Here is a 24317-nt window from a genome sequence, read left to right on the forward strand (position 1 = left end):
ACTGGGCTACATTTATTAATTTAACATCAAAGATGTGGAGAAGAAAAGGGTGAGGGATGCTAACTGCACATAACAAACTGGGTGAACTGACCCTGCCTGTGGTAAGAGGTAGCATATCATCTCCTTTGAGGTGAGTAGGGGCCTTTATTGCTTCCTCCTCTCCTGGGGCCTTAGAACACCCAGCAAGTGTTACAATTTGGCCTCAAAGGTGCTTCTTACTGTGCCAGTGGGTCCCATAGCCCTGAAGGCAAGTTTTGGGCCTGCACCCCTTACCCTTAAAGTTGCCTACGAGTGCTCACCAATCTGTAATTACCTGGCATCTTCCTGCACTTACATGCGAGTGTGACCAATTGTGGTTGTGTGTACTCAAATCATAATATTTTAAAAGAAGCTTTAAGTAAATGTTCATTCAGCTATGGATGTGCTGAGATGTAATTTAATGCAGCAGTTTTAACTACATCCCTATAACAAGCAGGGCAGATGGTAAACATAGTATGTATAGCATATGCTGAAGAGGGCTTTTAGCCCACAAAAGCTTATATTGCAGTGTGTGTCTTTTAAGATGCCACAGCAATCTTTGTTTTTACTGTAACAGACAATACAGTTAGTTCTCTGGAAATAGTAACCATAGATAGTATTAAAACTTATATTCAAGACATGTTCTAACAAAAATTTCATGCATAAGATCTGAGACTATAACTCATGCTGTATCTAGAATTTCTGATAGATTGTGGCCTTCAAGTTTTCAGTGTAAGCTATAGTAAAGGTTGTATATAATAAACAATGTATGGCTGCTTACCTTGATGAAATATTGCATATCAAGCTGTAAAACAAAGGTTTAGGAGAGAAAAGGTTTTTCAGATGTAATTCTCCCCATAGAAATCCAGTATTCGGCATTTTAGCAAATATGCGCTTTATCTTCAGTCCGCTGGCAGCTTTATCAGTTGTGCCAGCTGTCAGAGTTTTATTTAATGATGTAATCCTGAGTTAATAAGAGAATTCCCACTGCTGAATGTGTTTTGCATGTATACCCGGCATTGTTTTTTGTAAACAATAGAAATCAATGAAGCCTTGAATTTTATACTTATTTGTTGAAGACTTCTTAGTATCAGTCTCAAAGAGGTCTGGGCTATATGAAGTCAAACTATGTATGTGGCTCGCTATAACAGAATCTTTCAATCAACCCATTTGTCATATGAAGCTTTGTTTTACTGCCCTGTTGATTAAATCAATGGAGTATTCTATATATGGAGATCCCTTAATTAATGTTGGTTTTCTTGTTAAAGTGCTAGATTGTATACATTCATTCTCTGGGTATCAAAACACCACAGTAGGGCTAGTCCCTACTATTAGGTATGGTCAGGTGGCTTTGATGATAGTTTTTTGTGATGGATGGTGAGATTGGGCATTTGCTATGGCTAGGGTTGTTAAGTCCCACAGCTGTCTTACTATCACCCCACTGGCTCTGTTCTTATTTTGCACTAACCACCACTCCCCCAAAATCAGAAGCAACTTAAGAGAATTCTTAGTTTGTACGTTCTGTCTCTTCCAGTATTCAGGGTGTGTGTGGCATTGGAGATTTCTTGCCCAACAGCCCCAGAATCTTAGAACTGGCATCATTTGGGGTACTGTCAAAAGGCAGTAGATGGTCACTTATTCTGTTTGTTTCTGTTTCTTATTTATGAAATTGTTAATTTGTTACATTTTTACCACAATGAGGTATGTCAGTCAGAAAAAGTCAACTGAGAGCTACTTGAATATTTCAAACAATTTATTGTAAGGGTTATTTTAAATGCAATAGAATTAAAATAATCCACATAATTAAAACAATAAAATACATAACACAACTGCAAACAGCATAAAAAAGCTTAGAAAGCCAGCCAATAAATAATCCATAACAATTTAATCAACAACAGAGTTAAAAGCTTGCTGAAAGAGAAAAGTCTTCAAGAGAAAAAAAAAAAAGAAGAGAAAGATAATCCACAAATAGACCGTTATGACATAAAAGGCCCCTTCACTCATTACTACCAGTTGAACCTTAGAAGGATTTGGAATGCTCAAGGGGGCTATATCAGTTAGTCTTAGGGGGTGGGCAGGTTCACATTGGAGAAGATGGTTCCTTAAGTTGCTTATAGGTTCAGTTTAGTATTCAGCTAAGTTCTACTCAGAGTAGACATATTGAAATTAATGGACCTAAGTTAGTCTTGTCCGTTAATTTCAGTGGGTCCACTCTGAATAAAACTAGCATTGGATACAACCCACTGTGTAGATAATGTAAGGTTATGCTTTTCAAACTATATTCTTTTAAGTTGATTGAAGTTCTTGAGTGAGAATGGCAGATAAACTTTTTGAAAGACAACTTGATAATTGCTACTGATCTTTGCTTTTTTATCTGCAGTTGTTGGGGAGTGTTAGGTATGTTTTAGGTCGCACTTGGTTCATGAGGAGTAATGGCGAGTCTCACCATATTTGGCCAGTATCCTGCATAAAGTGAATGTTTGCCCTAGAATCTGATCACATCCCAAATCTTTTGCAACACAGTGGTGTTCCGTAGCATTCTTCCAGGGTATCCTAGCCAGATGAGTCAATGTGGAATGGGATCCCTAAAAGTAGACAGTTTGGGAACCTCTGTTGTAGAGGGTGAGATTATAAAACTTTTCAGAGAGTTATACACTGAAATGCAGACAGATTTGACTTTGTTTATCAAATGGATTAGATTGGAATAGTCATGCTTATAGTTAATCCAGATAATATTAGTTGTTAATGCTTCTCCTGTTTAATCTTGAGAGCAGTAGTTCCACATTAAACTTTCCTATATTAACTCATGCCATACTAGATCTCATTTAAAGGAGCTGTTCTGTGTCACGACTAAACAAGTTTCTAAATTGTTAGGTTTTGGGTCACAAGAAAGTTAAAACTTCAGGCCTTTGTAAAATCTGTAAGGTTATTATCATCAAGTTATAAAGATGATAGATGAAGATGTCTAGGAAGTGCCATTGTATTTGTTTTGATATGCAATTTTTAAAAATCTGGCTGAGATAGGAGACCATATCATTTGTGTGTCTATCTTCATTTGTGTGTTCATAGAGAAAGCATCTGTTCTTGTAAATGTGCATCTCTTTCATCTTGTGAAGTTTTGCGCTTGGCCTCCCACGCATGTATCATGAAGGATAGTTTCTCCCATCTGTTGTTGGGAAAGCAGTGTGAGTATTATGTGCCTTCAAGTCGATTGCGACTTATGGCGACCCTATGAATCAGCGACCTCCAATAGCATTCGTTACAAACCACCCTGTTCAGATCTTGTAAGTTCAGGTCTGTGGCTTCCTTTATGGAATCGATCCATCTCTTGTTTGGCCTTCCTCATTTTCTACTCCCTGTCTTCTCATTATGTGTCCAGAGTATGATAACCTCAGTTTCATCATTTTAGTTTCTAGTGACAGTTCTGATTTAATTTGTTCTGACACTCAATTATTTGTCTTTTTTGCAGTCCATGGTATCTGTAAAGCTCTCCTCCAACACCACATTTCAAATGAGTTGATTTTTCTCTTATCCATTTTTTCCATTGTTCAACTTTCACATCCATACATAGAGATTGGGAATATTATTATTATTATTTACATTTATATACCACCTTTCCTCCAAGGAGCTCAAAGTGGTGTACATGGTTCCCCCTCTCCATTTTATCCTCCCAACAGCCCTGTGAGGTAGGTTAGGCTGAGAGGCACTGACTGGCCCAAGGTCACCCAGTGAACTTCATGGCTGAGTGGGGATTTAAACCCTGGTCTCCCAAATCCCAGTCCAACTTTTAACCACTATACCACAATGGCTCTCAATTCTGTGATCTGAATGATCTGACATTGGTGTTCAGTGATACATCTTTGCATTTGAGAACCGTTTCGAGTTCTCTCATAGCTGCCGTCCCCAGTCCTAGCCTTCTTCTGATTTCTCAACTATTGTCTCCATTTTGGTTAATGACTATGCCAAGGTATTGATAATCCTTGACAAGTTCAATGTCCTCATTGCCAACTTTAAAGTTACATAAATATTAAATTGTCATTACTTTAGTCTTTTTGACTTTCAGCGGTAGTCCTGCTTTTGTGCTTTCCTCTTTAACTTTCATCAGCATTTGTTTCAAATCATTACTGGTTTCTGCTACTGGTATGGCATCGTCTTCATATCTTAAATTATTGATACTTCTCCCTCCAATTTTCACACCTCCATCTTGGTCCAATCCCGTGGATTAGACCAATAGGGTGATAAAATACATACCTGTCTCACACCCTTTCCCATTGGGAACCAGTTGGTTTCTTCATATTCTGTCTTTACAGTAGCCTCTTGTCTAGAGTATAGGTTGTGCATCAGAGCGGTCAGATGCTGTGGCACCCCCATGTTTTTTAAAGGATTCCATAGTTTTTAATTATCTACACAATCAAAGGTTTTGCTGTAATCTATAAAGCAAAATCTATGAAATTCTTTGGTCTGTTCCATTATCCAACGTATGTTTGCAATATGATCTCTGGTACCTCTTCCCTTTCTAAATCCAGCTTGGAGTTCTGGCATTTCTCACTCCATATATGGTAAGAGCCTTTGTGGTAGAATCTTGAGCATTACTTTACTTGCATGGGATATTAAGGCAATAGTTCGATAATTACTGCATTCCCTGGGATCCTCTTTCTTTGGAATTGGGATGTATATTGAATGCTTCCAGTCTGTGGGCCATTGTTTTTTCCCATATTTGTTGACAACTTTTTGTCAACATTTGGACAGATTCAGTCTCAGTAACATGTAGCTACTCTGTTGGTATGCCATCTATTCTTGGTGATTTGTTTCTTCCAAGTATTTTAAGAACAGCTTCCACCTCACATTATAAAATTTCTGGTTCTTCATCCTTTGAATGAATCTGTCATCTTTGCATCTCTTTTATAGAATTCTTCTATCTTCCTTTTATTTCATTTCAGTCAGTCAGTGTGTTCTCCTGTTGATTATTCAACATCCCTACTCGTGGTTTAAATTTCCCTTTCATTTCTCTAATCTTTTGGAATAGGGCTCTTGTTCTACCTTTTTTGTTGTCCTCTTCTATTTCTATATGATATTGTAATAGTTCTCTTTGTTCCTATGTACTAGTTGCTGTATTATTGCATTTAGGGTTCTAACCATGTTTTTATCTCCTTTTGCTTTTGGTTTCCTTCTCTCTTTAACCATTTTAAGAGTTTTGTCAGTCATGCATTGAGGTCTTTCTCCCATTTTAACTAGAGGTATTGTCTTTTTGCATTCTTCCCTGATAATGTATCTGACTTCAATTAATAGTTCTTCTGGTTCTTTATCAACCAAGTTTAAAGCCCCAAATCTGTTCCTTATTTGATCTTTATATTCTTCTGGGATGTTATTTAAATTGTGTTTTGGCATTATGATTGCTTTGTTCTTCTTCTTTAGCTTTACTCTGATTTTTGATATGACCAATTCATGATCTGTACCGCAGTCTGCTCCTGGTCTTGTTTTCGCAGAAAGTATAAAACTTCTCCACCTTCTGCTACCAATTATAGTCAATTTAAATCCTATATTGACCATTTGGTGAGGTCCACATGTACAGTTGTATTTTCGGTTGCTCAAAAAATGTGTTTGCGAGAAACAAATTATTGGCTTCACAGAATTCAGTAGGTCTCCTGCTTCATTTCTATCTCCTAAGCCCCATTTCCCCACAATTTCTAGCTCTTCTGTGTTCCCTGATTTTGCATTCCAGTCCCCCATGATTATCAGAACATCTTGTTTCCGTGTGTATTCAATTTCTTCCTGTACTACTGCATAAAATCTCTCTAATTCCTCTTCTTCTGTGTTTGCCTTTGGAGCGTAGACTTGGATGATGGTTATGTGAATAGGTTTCCCATTTAAACTCATTGATATCACTCGCTCAGACCTTGCATTGTAGCTCCTAATTGCTTTTGCTACATCACTTCTCACTATTAAAGCAACCTTATTTCTACTTAATTTCTCATTTCCTGGATAAAATATTTTGTAGTTGCCTGATTGAAAATGTCCCATTCCAGTCCATTTTAATTCACTCACGCCAAGTATTGTACTGTTGATATGCTCCATTTCTTGCTTGACAATTTCTAACTTTCCCTGGTTCATGCTTCTCACATTCCATGTTCCTATTGTGTATGTCGTACAACTCCAGACTCTCCTTTTGCATCTGTGTGCATCAGCCTCTGGGCTTCCATTCGGCTTTGAGCCAGTTGCGTCATTAATCACAGTGCTACTCGTACTTGTCCTTTGTTCTTCCCCATTAGCTTGCTGAGTGCCATCTGACCTGGGGGTTTCATCTTTCAGCACTATCTCATGTTGCATTTTGGATAGTTTGTTCATAGGGTTTTCGTGGTAAGAGATATTCAGTGGTGGTTTACCATTGCCTTCTTCTGAGTCTGGAAGCATCTTAGTCTGGTGTCTCAGCTTTGACCATTCCGGAGCAATGTGATATTGTTGACATTCTTTGAAAGCACTTCTTATATGTTCAACATGTGAACTGTTCCTTATGAATGCAAGGAAAATCCCTGTTAGCTTGTGCAAACCTTCATGTGTTCTGTGTCACAGGAGACATAAAACACTGGTCTGGAAAGTTTACATGAATCCATCTTAGAATTGTGGTCTGTCTTACTCATGCAACAGCCAAAGATTCAGTGACGAATACTGGATAGATTTGTGTTATTAATTTAATTAAGAGAAAGAACATTTCCCTAGAATTTACTGGCTGTTGATTTTCATAGGATTAAGTTCTTCTTGTTTAATGCATAATCTGCTCAGTTAGTAGTGCATGGAACCACAAAATAAAACTTGCTTTTAGGAGGAGGAACTTGGAAGTCTATCACAGAAAGAGGTAGTACTGGCATTTATGGTAGAATGTCTCTATTGGTTTGCAAATTTTTGTCCATGTGAGGAAGTAAAAGATCTACATATTTCATTCATTTATTTATTGTATGTGTATCCCACTCTTCAGCCATTCTTGTTCTGAGCTGCCAAAGGAGGGAGGCCCTTTCCTTCACACCTAGCACAGAAATGCAGTAGGCTGCTGCAGGAGAGATGGAATTTTTCACCCTCCCTCGGGCAGCCCAGAACAGGCTATTACTTTTGTGGGCTTCTTTAGAAGGCTGGTATAAATTAGTTGATGTTTTATATTATTAGCACTATAACAGCATAAGATAATCAGAAATAGTTACTTTGCCCTATATGGATTATATGATGGATGGATGGACTGCCTTCAAGTCGATTCCGACTTATGTCGACCCTATGAATAGGGTTTTCATGGTAAGCGGTATTCAGAGGTGGTTTACCATTGCCTCCCTTTGAGGCTGAGAGGCAGTGACTGGCCCAAGTTCACCCAGTGAGCTTCATGGCTATGTGGGGATTCAAACCCTGGTCTCCTAGGTACCACTACACCACACTGTCTGTTGATATGGATTATATAATTTCTAATATCAAAAGTTTAGAACAGCAACAACTGGGAGCAGTGGAGTGATGGATCCACCAGACCATCTGAAGCCCCACTGCTCACATCAGCCAGGATGGAAGGCGGTTCCCCCTTGTTTAATTTTCTTGCTATCCCACTTCCAGACTGACACAGCTGAGTGGCCTGAGGATCAGGCCTCTCAAATGATTTGCTGGGCTTTGGATCCTCTGGTGCCCTGACCTGAAATGCCCTGTTCAGGGATTTTCTGCTGACTACTGGTAGCTTCCCACCCACTAGGGTGGAGCTTGGGACTTCCGCCATCCCCCATCAGTTGCTCTACTCTGTACTGGCTATGCACCATTCTAACTCACCCCAGCCATAAAAACAGGAGGGTTATGACTACGTCATTTTTATTTTTTAATGTTAAATACTAACATTGTATTGTGAAGCCTCTTGAAAGCTCTCTTGAGTCAAAAGGTGTTATATAAATCTATAAATAAAATAATCCATTTTGGCTCATGGGTTAGAACTGTATTGTTCTCCTGAAAATGGGCAGGATGTGCTAGTTATCCCATTTTTTTAATGGACTTACATGGTTCAGTATTATCCATTCCATTCATACAGGCCAAATATTTTCTGGGTGCTTGGTTGTTATTCTGTCTTATGTTCTCTTGCCTCTTTGCTTACATTATTTCTATTAATATGGTCACAGGTGTTTTTGGTTCTGTGTAAACCATTTTTGCTGGAACAAAATTGTTTTTTTTCTACCTGTGGAAATTGCATTTCCAAAGGTATTTAGGTCTATATTGCTTTATTACGTTTTGTGATTTGAGAATTAGCTGTTCTTCCAAAGTAGAAATGATTTACTGCTAAAACAGGGGAAACAAAATAATATATGGCAGGTTAGGAAAAAATGTTTTTAGACATAGCACATATCATCTGAAAAGCTTTTGCTGTGTTCAGTGGTCTGTAATTCTGTCTTGTACATCTTCATTTACAGTGACCATGCCAGACCAGGAGAGTCATATTCTTGAATCTGGCATTCCCATTTTGATCACCTAGGCAGCATGGAAAGGAATCTGTTTCTGAGTAATCCATGTTTAGTTATTTAGTTTAGTGTGTTTGACAGCCTCTTCCTAAGGTCTGCTGTGCAAGGCAGAAATTGGATACTCTTTGGCACAAAGATTCTTGCATGAATGCAGCTGTGCAAGTTGTCCATGTTAGATTGGTTTATCAACTCAGGACAGTGCAACTATGGCAAGGCAGTTGAGCATATGAAACTGTTTTGTACTAAATCAGATTATCATTGGTCTTATCTAGTTCAGTACTGTCCCTTTCTATTGTCAGTGGCTGTCCAACATCTCAGGCAGAGAGTTATTTCCAAGTCCTTTTCCTGGGACCCTTTTCATTTGAAGATGCCAGGGAATGAACCTGGTACTTTCTAGCATCAATTAAGTTTGTCAATAGTTGCAGAGAAAAATGTGGAGTTTATTTCACTTGTGTGTTTTCCCCACAATATGTTGGAATGTGAATGTTTCCTAAATCATAACAGATATGGGAAAAGGGAAACTGTTATAGATATGAAAATCTTAGGGTTATTGGTATTTTTCTAGGTTGTGTGGATTTGCTTAAATTAGTGATCATGTGTGACATCTTATCCCAACTTCTGCTGTGGATTTCCTTGTTGTACCCAGGTTTCTGTGAAGATTTGAATTCTATGTTGACTGCATTTCTTGGCTTCCCTTATTTGTTTTAATAGAATGAATCAAATATTTTTGAATGAATAATTCATCTTTATAAACATTACAGCAATGAATGGGAACAGAGATGGCTTTTATGTTTTGATCACATTTGATGACAAATAAATATGCTTTTTATTACATCTTAAGAGAAATTACTAGATATGGTATTCTCCAGCTAACTTTTACTTGGAGTAAAAAAGGTAAAGGTGTCCCCGCACTTGTAGTGCAAGTCGTTTCCGACTCTTAGGGTGACGTCTTGCGACATTTACTAGGCAGACCGTATATATGGGGTGGGATTGCCAGTTCCTTCCCCGGCCTTTCTTTACCCCCCAGCATATGCCGGGTACTCATTTTACCGACCACAGATGGATGGAAGGCTGAGTGGACCTCGACCCCTTTTACCGGAGATTCGACTTTCTCCTTCTGTTGGAATCGAACTCCGGCCGTGAGCAGAGCTTTCGGCTGCGTTACCGCTGCTTGACATGATTAGCATAGATCCATTAATGCTATTAAATTAAATGCACATTTAAACAATATATTAAATGTACATTTAAAAAATATAAATAATAAGAAAAAGTATTCACCTTGCAGCAAAGAGATATTAAGAGTCTTTGCATTAAGAACATAAGAACATAAGAAGAGCCTGCTGGATCAGGCCAGTGGCCCATCTAGTCCAGCATCCTGTTCTCACAGTGGCCAACCAGGTGCCTGGGGGAAGCCCGCAAGCAGGACCCGAGTGCTAATTGGTGTGCTTGCTATATTGGCTTGCACCAAGTTTGGCTTGTAATGGAGGATGATTCCTGTTTGGTTCTGTGCCCTAATGCAGGAGTGGAGAATGTTCCTCAGTGCAAGGCCCACGTTCTTCCATGGCAAACTTTCTGGAGAGCCACTGGGCAGAGCAGGGGATGCAGGTCTTACCTTTTGATAGTAAGATATATCCGGGCACACACAAGTGAGAAGGTTCTGTATGCACATATATATTTCTTTATCCAGGCAGGCATTATCATGGTTTACAGAAACATTCCTGCCAGGCAGAAGTACTCAAGGAAGACATGGAAATAGACTGGTGAGGAGTGTGGCCCAGGGCTGGATAGAGAAGTCTGGAGGGTTATTCTGCCTTGGGCCTGAGGCTCCACACCTCTGCCCTAATACCTCTGGATTGGGGAAAGAAACATTTGATTTCAACACTTTGAGGAATGCACTGGAGAACTTGGTATGCTTGACAATTTTATTATAATGCACTAGTCTCTCCACATAAAAGTCACTGCCGTGTAGGTCCTAGTTTGTGAAGATCCTTCATATTTGGATAATCCTGCTTAAAGTAATGTATATTTGTAATGAAAATGATTTTCACATAGGAATTTGGTAACAATATAAGTGATATTTAATAGTGGAATGACAACAAGATGATTGCAGTTGGTTCACTGAAATGCCCTTTCTTTGCTAATATTGTCCCATGTCACTTTCTGTGAGAGGTTACTACATATATTAAAGGCACAATCCAACTCACATTTATGCCGGGCTGAGTGGAGTTGGATATGGTGGACCCCTGACTGACCTTGGGCTCAGCAGGAAGAAGTCCTTCAGCCATGGCAGAGTTAGGACCCTGCTGGCTCGGCTAGGGGTCCATCGGGGAAGCCCAGCCCGGCAGAAAGGGTGTTGGCAGAAGCCAGCATAAGTCTCGAAAAAGGGGCTTTCTGGAGGTGTGGTGGAGGAGGGGCTGGGGAGGACTTTGGAGTGCTCCTACTGGTCCCAATCCAGGCCAAAGTTACACCGAGAAAAAGGTAGGTCTACGAAAATAATTATAATGGAAGTCAGTGGGGAGCATCTTCTCGCCAGCAGGGGTATTTGTGAGTACCGGCTTTCTTTTCCATTTGTGTGTGCAGCTCCCGGCTGAGCCAACTTTTAGACAGCCTGGCAGCTCTGAAATGGCAAATGGATGCCATGGAGCTTTCCGCCTGCTCCTCCTCCACCGGCACCCCTTCCGCCGGCTTCCCATGAGTTGGATTGCTCTGTCCATGAAGTGGGATTAGAAGAATGCAAGGTAGTATATACAAATCAATAAAATTTGATAAAGACATTCCAGTAACTATACCATCATAAAACAAAATTGTTGGTTGGTAATAATTGATTAATTTTACAGAAATTAATAAAAGATGTCCAGTTTTTTACAAGCTTATTCAGTTCCCCTTCAATTTGTACTTAATTTGTTAATTTGGCCATGAGAACCAGTTCCCCTATCTCCCCACTCTCTAGCTATTCTTTCATAACATGGAGTTTTTGACTGCCTCTGATATTTTGCATACAGAATTATGGCTATAGTGACCCCATGTTATTCTACAATTATGGTGAATTCCATATTGAAAATGCACTAATGTGTCTAAGTATAAAGTGTAACCCAAAATTCCTTCCAAAAACATTTTTATGTTTTTACAGTATATTTATTTAAGGACCAGTTCCCCAAATGTAAAAAATACACCTTTGGGGTTTACGTTTGTTACTTCCAGTGAACTGAACTGTTGTTATTACTTATTTATAATAATGGGATACATGTCAACATGGGCTCCTACTGGAAGGGCAGGATATAAATTAATAAATAAAATACCATTCAAAACTCAGATGTTAATATTCAAAGAAAACATTTACTTCAAAGGTCTTTTAAAATCTGCATGGATATATTGTCCCTTGTGTCTTGTGCCCACTTTACTGCGTATCACCTGCTCCATTTCTCATATTCAAGGAGTAATATAGTTTAGATAATATCAAAGACGTTTTATCTAAAGCACCTAATTCTATGTAAAAAGACCTTAGCTCAAAAAGAATGCTGGCAGTCTCTTTTAAAAGCCTCTAAATTAAAGGACTCAAGCTCATTTTGGAAGCTGGTTGCTAGGGCTTGGCCTAAATCCCCCACTAACTTGGACTACCATATTTCATTGTGTACTTGGGAAGCTCACTTTATCAAGATATATGCCTGCGAACAATTCTGTCTCCAATTGCCTATGTCTGAGTTACACGAGTATCCGGAATGGCCTCCAGTTACCCCCAGGGAAGTTCTCAATCTCATACACAATCTGAAATTAGGCAAAGCCCCTGGCCCAGATAATATCCCCGCTGAGGTGTTTAAGTCCTTCCCGGAGTGGTGGGCTCCAACACTAGCTGCCCTATTTACTGCTATTGATCGATCGGCCTGTATTCCGGAGGACTGGGGCCTTGCTATAATAATACCAATTTATAAAAAAGGTTCCCGCCATGACCCCTTCAACTATCGACCGATTAGTCTCCTTAATATTGCTAGCAAGTTATACGCACGTCACCTTCTCGAGAAACTGCAAGACTGGCTAGACCAAAATCATATTCTAGCTGAAGAACAGGCTGGCTTTAGACCAGCTCGCTCCACTATGGATCACTGCTTAGTCCTCCAACACTTAGCAGAAAAGTATATGGCCAAGCCTGGGGGTGCTCTTTACATGGCGTTTATTGATTTTAAATCTGCATTTGATCTGGTTCCCAGGGACAGGCTTTGGATGAAATTGGAGTCTCTGAATATCGACAGGCGTCTTCTGCTACTCATACGCCATCTACACAATAACACCTATGTGCGAGTAAGATGCAACATTGCTGGTCAGCTATCCAACCCTATTTCTACTTCTAAGGGAGTTAAACAGGGTTGTATCTTAGCACCTACCCTGTTTAATTTGTACATCAACTCCCTGATTGATAACCTTACTCCCCACTGCTCCCATCATCCAGAACTGTCTCAGAGGCCTCTTTCCATCCTCATGTATGCCGACGACGTGGTCCTTCTATCGCAAACCTGCATTGGCCTAAGGCGCCTATTAAGTGCGCTCGCTTTATACTGCAAAGAGGAACTTCTGACAATTAATTATGCCAAATCTAAGATACTAGTCTTTGATAAATGGCCACCCAATAGAACAGGTCTCTGCCTTTTGCTACCTTGGGGTAATGTTTCACTTGTTGGCTACGTGGTGACATCAAGCAAGGAGAGTCATCTTAAACTCCCCAAAAAGCATGAGGTCCCTTTCCTTTTTTTTACTCCAAAGAGGGCCAACTTGTACCTCCAGCAATTCGCATCTTTGCTGCCAAAGTCATTCCCCAGATGCTCTATGGATCACAAACTTGCACTTATGTCAACTATGCCCCCTTAGAATCTGTTCAAACTCGATTCTTATGCTCCCTTTTCGGTATCCCTTCCTCTGTACCTAACACCATTTTACGCCTAGAAGCTGGGCTTCCCAAGATAGAAACCTGCATCTGGATGAGTAAGATAAAACTCTGGTTAAAAATGTTTTTTGTTCCAGTTGACCTGGCCCCACTCACGTTGTCTGATCCCTTCCAGTCTAACTGGAAACGGTTATTAGATGTGAAATTGGTCTGTCTGGGTTTCTCCACTAGGTCGATTTCTACCTTAGACTATTCCAAAGCAAAAGCACTTTTACTCCAACGAATTTTGGATACTGATTTCCAAAATCATCTAATGCTAGCGGCATCTTATCCCCATCTTAGGTTTAACTCAAAGCCTTTTGCTGCTGCCTTTTATTTAACCACCCTGACAATTCCAAAATTCAGGAAACCTTTACCCGGGCCAAATTTAACATCTTACCTTCGGCTTACCTCAATGGTAAGTTCAAAAAAATTCCATACAAGGAGCGGCTCTGCCCCTGTGGCGAAGGGGCAGTCGAGACTGTAGACCACGTCCTATTATATTGTACCTTTTACCGCAATCTCCGATCCGTTTTAATTACGCCTATCCTTTAAAGTATTCCCGGCCGGGATGAGGCTTTTTATGTTGAATTTCTTCTGTTGGATGCTACCCCACAAGTAACTGCAAAGGTAGCAAGCTTCTGTGCCGCTGCCATACGCTGCAGAGCGAATTTGACTAAAGGCACATAACATAGTATTGTTTTTAACTTGAACTCACAGTTAGTTTTATTCCCATTTACTTGCCTAGTTTTGTACATTTTATTTGTATGAAATTTTATACCTTTTATTTTTATGCTGGTCTATGTACCGTAATAAAATCTATTCATTCATTCTTTTATCTAAAAGAATTTACTATTATCATAAAAAAAATTTCATTTCTGTGCTCTTTATTAGACAACAAGCATTCAAAAAGGATCCAATTTGGAAAAATTCAAACTAAGTATTAATATTCATTTTTAGTTTCATTTAAGAAAGTGCTTTATTATTCAGCAAATCTCTGTGTTGGTAATATGCACTTTCCTTCGAAATCACAAAGTTTAGAGGCGTGTTTAATTGTTTGTGTTGCTTCACCACATAAGGGTGTGGTCTCTGTACAATGTTGCAAAGGTCAGGTGTGTTTTCTTACATCCTTATGCATCATCCTGCTACATGAAGATTGCAATCTGCTACATTCTGTACTCAATTTCCTGGGAGTAAGCTCCATTGAATTAAATGGGACTTATTTCTGCAGAGACATAGAATTGTACTGTAAATGTTAAAACCACTGATGGTACTCACAAGTGTGTTTTCTACCTTGTGATTTTTCCTTGCCAAAATGGGAAATTTAGAAAACTAAAATCAGTGTTTGGCTGAACAATTACTTCTCTCTGATATCACAAACTTTGGAAAACTACATTTGTTCATTTTATTGTGGCAGAATGTTTTTGATTTGTGTGAAAACCAGAAATAAAGTTCTGAAAAATCAGTTGTGTAGTGGGGTATGTAGATAGTGTGAGTTAACAGGGACTAACCAATGCATGGATCTGCTTCTGTCTCTTGTTATTTGCAGAAGAGTGAGGACACTACAGCAACAAAGTGCATGCTGTTGCAATATAAATCAGTGCAACTCAGTTTAGGTTATTTTTATTGTTTGGAGCACCCCACACGCATCTTAAAAGTAACTAGTGTCAACTCTGATGTTTTGTACCTTCTTAATAGTCCTTTAAGAACTGCAGAATCCCACAACCAGTTTTTTAAAAAAATTGCAGTTGTAATGCAGCAGTACTTATGTAAGTGTACCTAGAAAACAGGTACTGGAAGAATTTTAGATTATAAAATGCAGAACATGCTTTGTGCAGTAATTGTATGTATGCCTCTGGATCACTGATGTGAGGTGAGGCAGATGAAAAATTAGTCTCTGAGCTGCAGAAAATGCTTAAGTACCACTTTATATATGAACTAACAGAATTAAAACAAAGTGTGTGTTCGCGTGTCATGCTAAACCATGTTTTAGCACATTGTACATGAGTTGGAATAAGCCTGAGTGAGCCTTGGGCTTGCTCACTCTCCCTTTCCCTCTCCTCCTCCTCCATTGCTGAGAGGAGGACTTAGCAGCATTTACTTTTGGTTTCCTTTAAATTCAGCTTGCTATTGCATCCACATTTGGGATCATAGTTTAGTGTTAACTATGGTCAGATTCAAAAGAAACCAACCATAAGTTATGAAGTTTGCTTGTTTTAAACTAGGTGTTCCTAGTTAAACCAGTATTTTTCTGCATACTTGGGGTGTCTCCTGGGCATGAAGAAGCCACCTCTTCCTTTCTGGATTGCCTAATTTTACTATTGTACTGTCTGATACATGGCTACTACTCAAGATATAAATGATACTAAATATATATGTTGAAAGCGACAGATACTATTAAATACAGAAAGTAGACAGGGATTTTGTTTTAAAAGGCCCATGTTTATTACATACTGAAACAATAAGATAAAAAGACAATGCAGTCATGCAGCTTACTATGAGTTTTCTAGAAGGAATGTTATTTACCTTTTTTCTTCCTTATTTAATGGAAATGTATAATATTTAATGACTATTCCTTGCAAAATATAACTTTTCTTTGTCATAGATCTATGTATCCACACTCTCAAAAACCTTTTAGTAGTAGCAATAATAAAATGATACTGAAAGGTAATTTTAAAACAAAATGAGTCTGCTAAGTTCAGATGTGTATGTATGTTACAGGTCACTTTTCATGAATTCAGAGAGCTGCACGATTTGTTCCAGGCCCTCAAAAGGGATTTAGGCCCTGTGCTGTATTACAAACAGTTTTTGAAATTGAATGAGGGAGAGTTTTACGTTTGTGATAATGATATGCAGGTCTGGTGTTGAAAAGGGAAAAGGGAAAACAAATCCCCACTGGGTACTCACAACTCCTAGGGTTTCCCTGAAGTAGCTGTTTGGATCCCAGCCATGATGTCGTCTTGTGAGCCAAGGCTAGACATATGCTTTAAAAATATGCTTGCTTCTAATGCTACATAAAACTTATAACACTGAATCTGTCCTCATTCCAGCCAATAAACTCGACTTTTTATCCAGTAATAAAGCTGAAGATTGTAATCCTATGCACATTTATTTGGGAACAGGCTCTGATGAACTTACTGCTGAGTAGACATCAGATCAGGCTGTAAGTCTTGCAGCAGAATATTCAATATGTTTCTTTTGAAGTAAACTCTGCTGAGTTTGGTGGGATTTACACTTTAGTGTATGCTTTGTATTGTGCCCTTCCTTAGCTTACTGGACAGCTCCTTGCTATTATTAAAATTATAAAACATTGTGAAAGATCAAGGACAGTAGACGTTGATTACTGCATATCATATGAAAAGTTGATAACTTCATGATGGTCATCTATCCCAGGGGTTCCCAAGTTGTGGTCTGTGGGTTTTATTCAAGTGGTCTGTGATGTGTCTGTAAAAAGTACAATTAAAAATGATAACAGCATCTAGCACAGTACCTTGCAGCTGCTACAACAGGCAGAAAAATAATTAAGTGGTCCACCAAGACCGTTGGCAATTTTCAAGCAGCCTGGGGGGGGGGGGGAAGGTTTGGGAACCACTGAACTATTCTACATTTTCCTGGCATTTCTAGAATATTAGTGCAATAAATATATTTCTTATCAGGTGTTAATTTTATTTATTTATTTAAAAATCCACTAGCAGTTTGCTTGTGATCTCTTAGTTCTTATAATAGTTTACCAAACACAATTGTTAAAATTCTCTTTTGAGGAAATCCATAAGGGGTGGTTTAAGACAATTACACAGAAATTACATAGAAACAATTACACAGGCAGAAACACAAGCAATTTGTCTAGCTGGGACAGAATGTGATCATAGCCAGCTTTTGGTCTCTCACTGCATTTTTACACATGATTCATTTAAAGGGGCTTCATTGCTGTGGTTTTAACTCTAACAATGATGTCAACAGTGCTTGCAGCAAAGGATTTGTGTGGCGTTTTATTCCTTTATACTCTGTGAATGTGGATTTTGACAAAATTGTCTTGTTGGTTCTGCTGTCAGCTACATACTGAAACTAATAGATTGTCTGATATTATTCCTTTTAACAAGCAGAATGTTTTTAGATCTGGATGTAACATATTGAGTGCAAGTTGAAGCTTAATACTTGTTTGGATGTTAATATAGTGTTGTTTGGTTAGACTGAATCAGAGGAAGCCATTTTGATAAGGAAAACAACAAAAATCGATGGTGAGGCATTGCCTTTTTATGACCAACTAACATGTCATAAAATAGTGAGTAAGGTTTCAAGTTCTTCAGAACTCTTGACATCCAGCCTGAAGAAGAGTTCTGAAGAACTCTGAGAAAGATATTACTCAGCCATAGATCTTGGAATATTATTTGCTTGTTATGCACCTTAGCAACATGCAAGATGTACAGTGATTTTTAAGAAGTGTATTGAGGACATGAAGTAAAGAACTCATTATTCATTAAGGACCCATTCCTTATCCAGCATTGTGAGTTGGATGAGGCATTGTATTGTAAAGTAAAAGCATGTTAAAGTCTCATGACTGTGGGAGGTAATGAATTTGATCATACAAGTAGTGAAGTGGATGGGTGAGAGGGTGCTTTTTCCAGTCAAAATTGCTTCCCAGCTGCTTTTCCATTGCAATGGAAAAAATGTATCATGTTTCTCAGCAGGTGGAAGAACAGGTTGGGGAGAGTGACTGTGATCAACAAAAATTATCCATCATCACTGCTCTGAACAATTTGTTACTCCCTGTGGTTGCATTTTATAAAACAGAATAGAAGTGATGTTACATAGGTCTTCTATGAAATGGCTGGTTTTTCCGTAAGGGAGGTAAACAAGATCAGCTAAATTTAGACAGTTTTGCCTTTAATTTTATTGAGATGTGGGTTGCATCCCGAGACAGTTAACATGAAACAGTAGCGTAAGTCTGGGAAAGTTGATTATTCCTTTTTCAGTAGTTCAGTTAAAATATAAAAAATGAGGTATGAAACTGGCCACAGTGGGATATCCAGTTATGTCCATCAGTTTGTGCAATGGAAATCTGCTTGTCCAGAAATGGGATTTCTAGTTCTCTTCCTTCTCCTCTAGTCCCCTTTGCCCCCCCAGATCTGAAGCAGATTGTGGAGGTACATAGGGAAGGAGAGGAAGCAGCAGCTTTGTTGCATGACCAGATTTGTTTGCTTATTACTTGATTTATATCCCACCCTTCCTCCCAGTAGGAGGAATGCCTGCTTTCACTATGTTGGATCTTGTCCGGTGTGTTTTTTCATTGTATAAATTCCCTTTTCCTACTTTGTTTTTGCCATTAGCTAAATTGTGGTGGTAATATTTCCTGTTTGAATTAACGTCTTGGGAACCATTTAAGCTGCAATAAGGCTGCACAGTTATGTGGGAGTAAGCCTTACTGGACACAGTGGGACTTACATCTAAGTAAATACACACAGACCTACACTGGTTGTCTTTGAAATGAAAACTGTAGACTGATTGTCATGGTTTGAGGGTTCTAAAGGAAGCCTGGTTGTATTTAGCACAACAAAAAGAAGGGAAAATCAAAAGCTTGCTGCAAAACTGGCCCAGGTTTTCATAGCATATGCCTCCCTGCTGTCTTCTTAGCAACATCTACACTGGAGGTTTCCCTAAATGAAGTCAGGGATATTAAGCATTTCCCAGTTTAGTGTTTTTAATACAAAATGAAACAGAAGCTTAATAGGGCAGCTGGTTGGGACCAGGGATGCATTGGAGAAATCTTTATCAGTGGGATCTGTATTGGAAAAGAAGTTCGGAACAGAAGGCAGAGAGAAATCCAGAGTTAATGGCAAGAACAAGGAGAACAAGCACATTTATAAGGTGAGGTATGGAGATGTGATGACTGAGTGGCTTGGCTAATGAAAGAAGAAGGGCCAGGCTAAAGAAGTTCAAGTTGAACATGGAGATGCACAAATTAGTTAACATTACTGTAGCACACAGACACTGTCTGATTAGAACCTTTTCCAAGTTGAGGCATTATATTAATAAAGTAAATGTGAGCTGAAGATTGAATAACTGAAATTATTTATTTATTTATTTATTTATTGCACTTGCACTTATGTTCTTATGTTCTTATACCGCCCCATAGCCGAAGCTCTCTGGGCGGTTTACAGCAATCAAAAACATTAAAACAATACACAATTTAAAAATATATTTTAAAAACAATTTAAAAACACATGCTAAAATGCCTGGGAGAAGAGGAAAGTCCTGACCTGGCACTGAAAAGATAACAGTGTTGGCGCCAGGCTGAATACATCAACTTCCACACCACAAATACAACCAAAATGGTCCTTGATTTCGGATAGAATTATTTGCCTTCTAATTTGCCCTACATTGGTGCCATCTATCCTGTTTTGTTTTTATTTTTAGTTCTTCTGTGGTTGCCGTTGTAAATTCTTGATTTTATTCTTGATACCCACTTTGGAAACTAATTTTAATTGAAAAGTCAATTATTTTCTAAACATCAATACTAATGATGAACTTTTGTTATTAATCACCTTTCACATAAGTCTCAAGGTAATTTACAATAAAAACAAATAAAAATAGGTGTAGCAGCAATGCAAGTAAACAGCCATGGCAGATACCTTTTTAAAATAAATAAATCTCTCCCCCCACCCATCCAGCTGGAATAGCTTGTCAAAACAAAAATGTCTTCATTTGTTTCCAGAAACTGGCCTACTAATAGTGAGCATCTGTTGAATCTCTTAAGTCTACAAATAGTGAGGTTCTGTATAGGGATACCACCGCCTGGTGTCAACAGAAGAAAATTCCAAAGTGTAGCTGCTGCCACATTAAAAGACTGATTTTTTTACAAGTGCCGAATGAGTAATTGTAGTAATCCACCATGAGGTTACCAGTGTATGCAGAATTGTGGTGAAGCTATTCTGATCCAGGAATGGCTGTAGCTGTCTTATCAAAGCTGGCAAAAGACACTCCTAGCCACTGAGGACACCTGCACCTCCAGTGATAGAGCTGGATCCAGGAACACCCCTAGACTATGCACCTGCTTTTTCAGGGAGAGTGATACCTCATTTAGGACAGGAAACAGATTGACTTCATGGACCTGGGAACTACTCACCTACAAAGCCTCCATTTTGTCAGGATTAAGATTCAGTTTATTAGCCCTCATCCAGCCCAACACTGCTTCCTGAAACTGAACCAAGGCCTACACAGCCACTCCCAACTTAGATGTTACAGAGAAACAGAGTTAAGTATCATTAGTGTACCAATGACACTTTGCTCCAGACCTTCTAATGACTGCTTTCAGTGGCTTCACATAAATGGCATTAGAGAGAATAAAGTACCCTGTGGCACACTAACTCAAGAGCCAGAGGACCAAGAAACACTCATCCAGTACTGAACCCTCTCTGGAGAGAAGAACCACCACAGAACAGTGCTCTTGATACCCATCTCCAAGAGATGGTCCAGGAGGATACCATTATCAATTGTATCAAAACCTGATGAGAAATTGAGCAGAAGCAGCAGGGTCACACTCTCCTGGCCCCCTCTTGATAAAGGTAATCCAATGGGGCAACCAAGGCCAATTTTGTCCTGAAATTAGGTCTGAACCCAGATTAGAATGGGTCTGGATAGCCAGTTTCCTTCAAGAATCTCTGCAACTGTACTGCCATAATCATCTCAAGTACCTTGCCCCAAAAGGGGGTTTATGCGACCAGAGTGGGCTTTTTCAGGAGCAGCTGCACCACCCCCTCCTTCAAGGTGGCAGACACTGCACCTTTGGCAAATACACATTCACCATACCCTGGGCTCACCCAGTGGTGCCACCATGGCTAGCTTAATCAGGACAAGGGTGGAGAGGGTGGAGAGGGCATGTGGCTGCACACATCTTGTCCACATCACCAGGTTGCAAAAACGGAAATTGATCTCACAAAGCAAGGCTTAATGGAGCATTGAAACCCTTATTTGGAGCCTTGTCAACCATGGTGCCAAGTTCCCTATGGAGGTGGGTGACTTTGTCTTCAAAGTGCCTAGCAAGCAAATCGCAGCAGGTCTCTGGGCACTTTTCACCAATACAGGTGTCAACAGTCCATGGACCAACAGTCCTGAAGAGCGCTGCTGAATAATTCCCTGAGGATGCAATGGAGACAGCAAAGTAGATCTTTTGCTGCTTTCACCACCATGCAGTAAGCACAATTAAGTGCTGTAGTACATGTTTGGTTGGCTTCACAGCAGGACTGTCATCATCTGTGCTCTGCCTGTCTTCCAGCCTGCTTCATTGCATGTAGCACCCCAGTATACTAGACTGTTGAACATGTTTTACAGTGTTGGAGAGGGTGCTTTTGATGCCCCTCTGCATCTTGCCATTCCATAACAAGAAAAGGGTATTGGCAGATTACTGAGTGCTATTAGAAGCATGTTTTTTCATAAATATGTTTAACTGCTCAGTCAGGTGTTGAGACCATGGTTATGCTTCTGAATACCAGTTGCTGGAAATTGGGGAGGGGGAGTGCTCTTGTGCTCAGGTCCTGCATGCAGGCTTCTCATAGGCATCTGGTTGGTCACTGTGAGAGCAGGATGCTGGACTAGATGGGCCACTGGCCTGATCCAACAAGCTCTTCTTATGTTCTTATATATAATAGCAATATTAAACATCTGATAGCTTTTTAGAGTGATTAAAGTCACCACATGCATCAGAAGCAAGAGAATATGAATATGACAAGTTGAAATGCAGTACTTAAACAAGCTTGTAATATGTAAACATCTTTGCAGCCTGCTTTTTAAAAGTCGGAGCATGAGTTATTTGTTCCCTGTTGCATGTAGAGAGGTTTGGCTTGAGGTAAGAATTTCAATAATGCCACAATATTTGCTCATTACTTGTGACATAAGCCTAGATGGATAATAGCAACCTACTGTCTAGTATAGAGAAGAGGAACTTGTGGCCCTCCAGATGTAGAAATATGAAGGCCCTGGAAAAATGGGCAAAAAACCAGTTTTTCCTGGAATTTTCTGGGTTTTTTCCCTTCTTGGGCCTTTACATCTCTAGACTCTATCATCCTCAGCCAGCACAGCTGATGGTAAGAGATGATGGGAGTTGTAGTCCAGCAACTTCTGGACAGCTAGATGTTTCCTATTCCTCTTGCAATGGAAGACATCTTCAAACACTGTAATAAAAAGTGGTTGGTTTCCTTATTGCAAGGTGACTTTTGTAAAACTTACTTAGCAGCCTAATCAACATGGAAATGAAGTACGAAAGATCATATTTAAGCACCCAGCAACTTAAAACTTAGAGTTGCAGATGTGTTCCATCAATTTCGTTTGTGCAATTAAGAAAAAGAAAAGGGAGCTCAACCCATAGTCTTGTGGGGTTGAATAACCACAGTGGGTATGTTTTACTTTTGGATAGAAGTAGTGGTAAAACACACTGCAGCTTTTATAGTATAAAGTGTTGGAGGTTTTTGAAGAGGGGGAGAGTAGTATAATGTAAAATAGAATAGGGGTAAAATGACCATTAATATTTTAAGGTTATGTGAATGAAACTTTTTAATGTGCCAGCTTCCTCTGTGAGCAGCCAAGGGCTCAGCATAGCAAACCATTTGTGTGCACCACTTGCTCATGTAGATTAGGCATTTTTGCCATGCTGCTGGAGAACATAACCCCCCCCCCAAAAAAAATGGAAGAGAAAATTGGGCAATATTCTCTCAGTCAGTATGGCACTATTTGTAGACAGCCACTATGGAGGTTGGCTTTCAATTCACCTTTATATGGCAGCTATAGCAAGTATTCTGGGTTTCCAAATGTTGGCTTTGAGTTCAGTTTTGCTTCTCTCTGTTAGAATTTCCTTTAAAAAGGGGGGGAATGATTTAAGGTGAAAATACAGTCAAACACAATAATATTAAGAATATTTAATATTTGCCTGGAAAAGCAGGTGTACCATAGGACTAACATAACTGCCACTAATAAAGTTTCCAGGTTGCTCCTTTCCCTCAGTCTGGGCAGCTTGTTGCTGAGGTCTCTCTGTGCTACTAGACATAAGCAGTCAGCTTGACTACCTCTCTTGCCCATCCTGCAAACAAGAGTTCCTTATTTTGTATCTATGTAATCTTTTAACTACAGCTGAATTAGATGTGGATTCTGGGTTTACAGACTACTGAGTTATCCTGTACCCAAAAAATTGTCCTTCAGTTCTGCCAAATCGGTTTTGCTGTATCTGAAAATGTGGGCATGTCCCCTCTTTTGTCATATTGGAAAGGGAATATAGTGGTTGTCCAATATCTTCCTCATCCATGAAGAGTTTTTTTCAGGAGTGGCCAAGGATCCTCGACTCATTCAGTTTGTCAGAATAGCATATATCTTGGCCATTTTTACTTGGGTATATATAATTGACTATTTGAAGGAATAATTAAGAGAAACTTGCTAAACTGGGTGTTTCTTTTGTTGGATTTGAACGTGAAACCTTCCTGGAAATTCCATACAGTATGTCATTGGATTATTTAACATTGTTTGGTTGTCATTGTTATTACATGGGCTGTTACAGGTTATATATGGATTTGCATATACAAACGTACAAACCTTGCTACTTTATGTTTGCACCTTTAATTGGAGCTTAAAAGATGTTTGGGGATCAGATGTAAACTTGATGCCAAACTTTGACTCTGTTTTTCTCTCTCATTCTAAGTGGAATGATAAATACATTCACAGCAGATGTTTCTAAAGAGATTTTTGTTTTTAAAAATGATTTTTTTCAATATCAAATAGCAGAAAATGGGTTGTGTCCAGTATTACACCTACTCAGAGTAGACCCATTGAAGTTAATGGACCCAAGTTAGTAATTTGATTAATTCCAATGGGTCTACTTTGAGTAGGCCTCATGTTGAATATAACTCAGTGTGCTTCTCGATTCTGCCAGG

General features: G+C 39.2%; 1 protein-coding gene across 49 annotated transcripts in view; it reads left to right on the forward strand.

Moving 5' to 3' along the window:
• Window positions 1-24317, forward strand: part of EPB41 (erythrocyte membrane protein band 4.1) — a 161983-nt gene that overhangs the window by 53968 nt on the left and 83698 nt on the right. Inside the window, exon 1 of one of the 49 annotated variants that reach the window (XM_061596190.1) lies at window positions 11206-11227. The exons of the other annotated variants lie outside the window; for them this stretch is intronic. The gene's annotated coding sequence lies outside the window, so the exon portion shown is untranslated. Of the gene's footprint in view, window positions 1-11205; window positions 11228-24317 lie in introns of those variants that run through there. 49 annotated transcript variants of the gene reach the window in all.

Source organism: Rhineura floridana, chromosome 15 (assembly GCF_030035675.1).
Source record: "Rhineura floridana isolate rRhiFlo1 chromosome 15, rRhiFlo1.hap2, whole genome shotgun sequence".
Classification (NCBI taxonomy): Eukaryota; Metazoa; Chordata; class Lepidosauria; order Squamata; family Rhineuridae; genus Rhineura; species Rhineura floridana.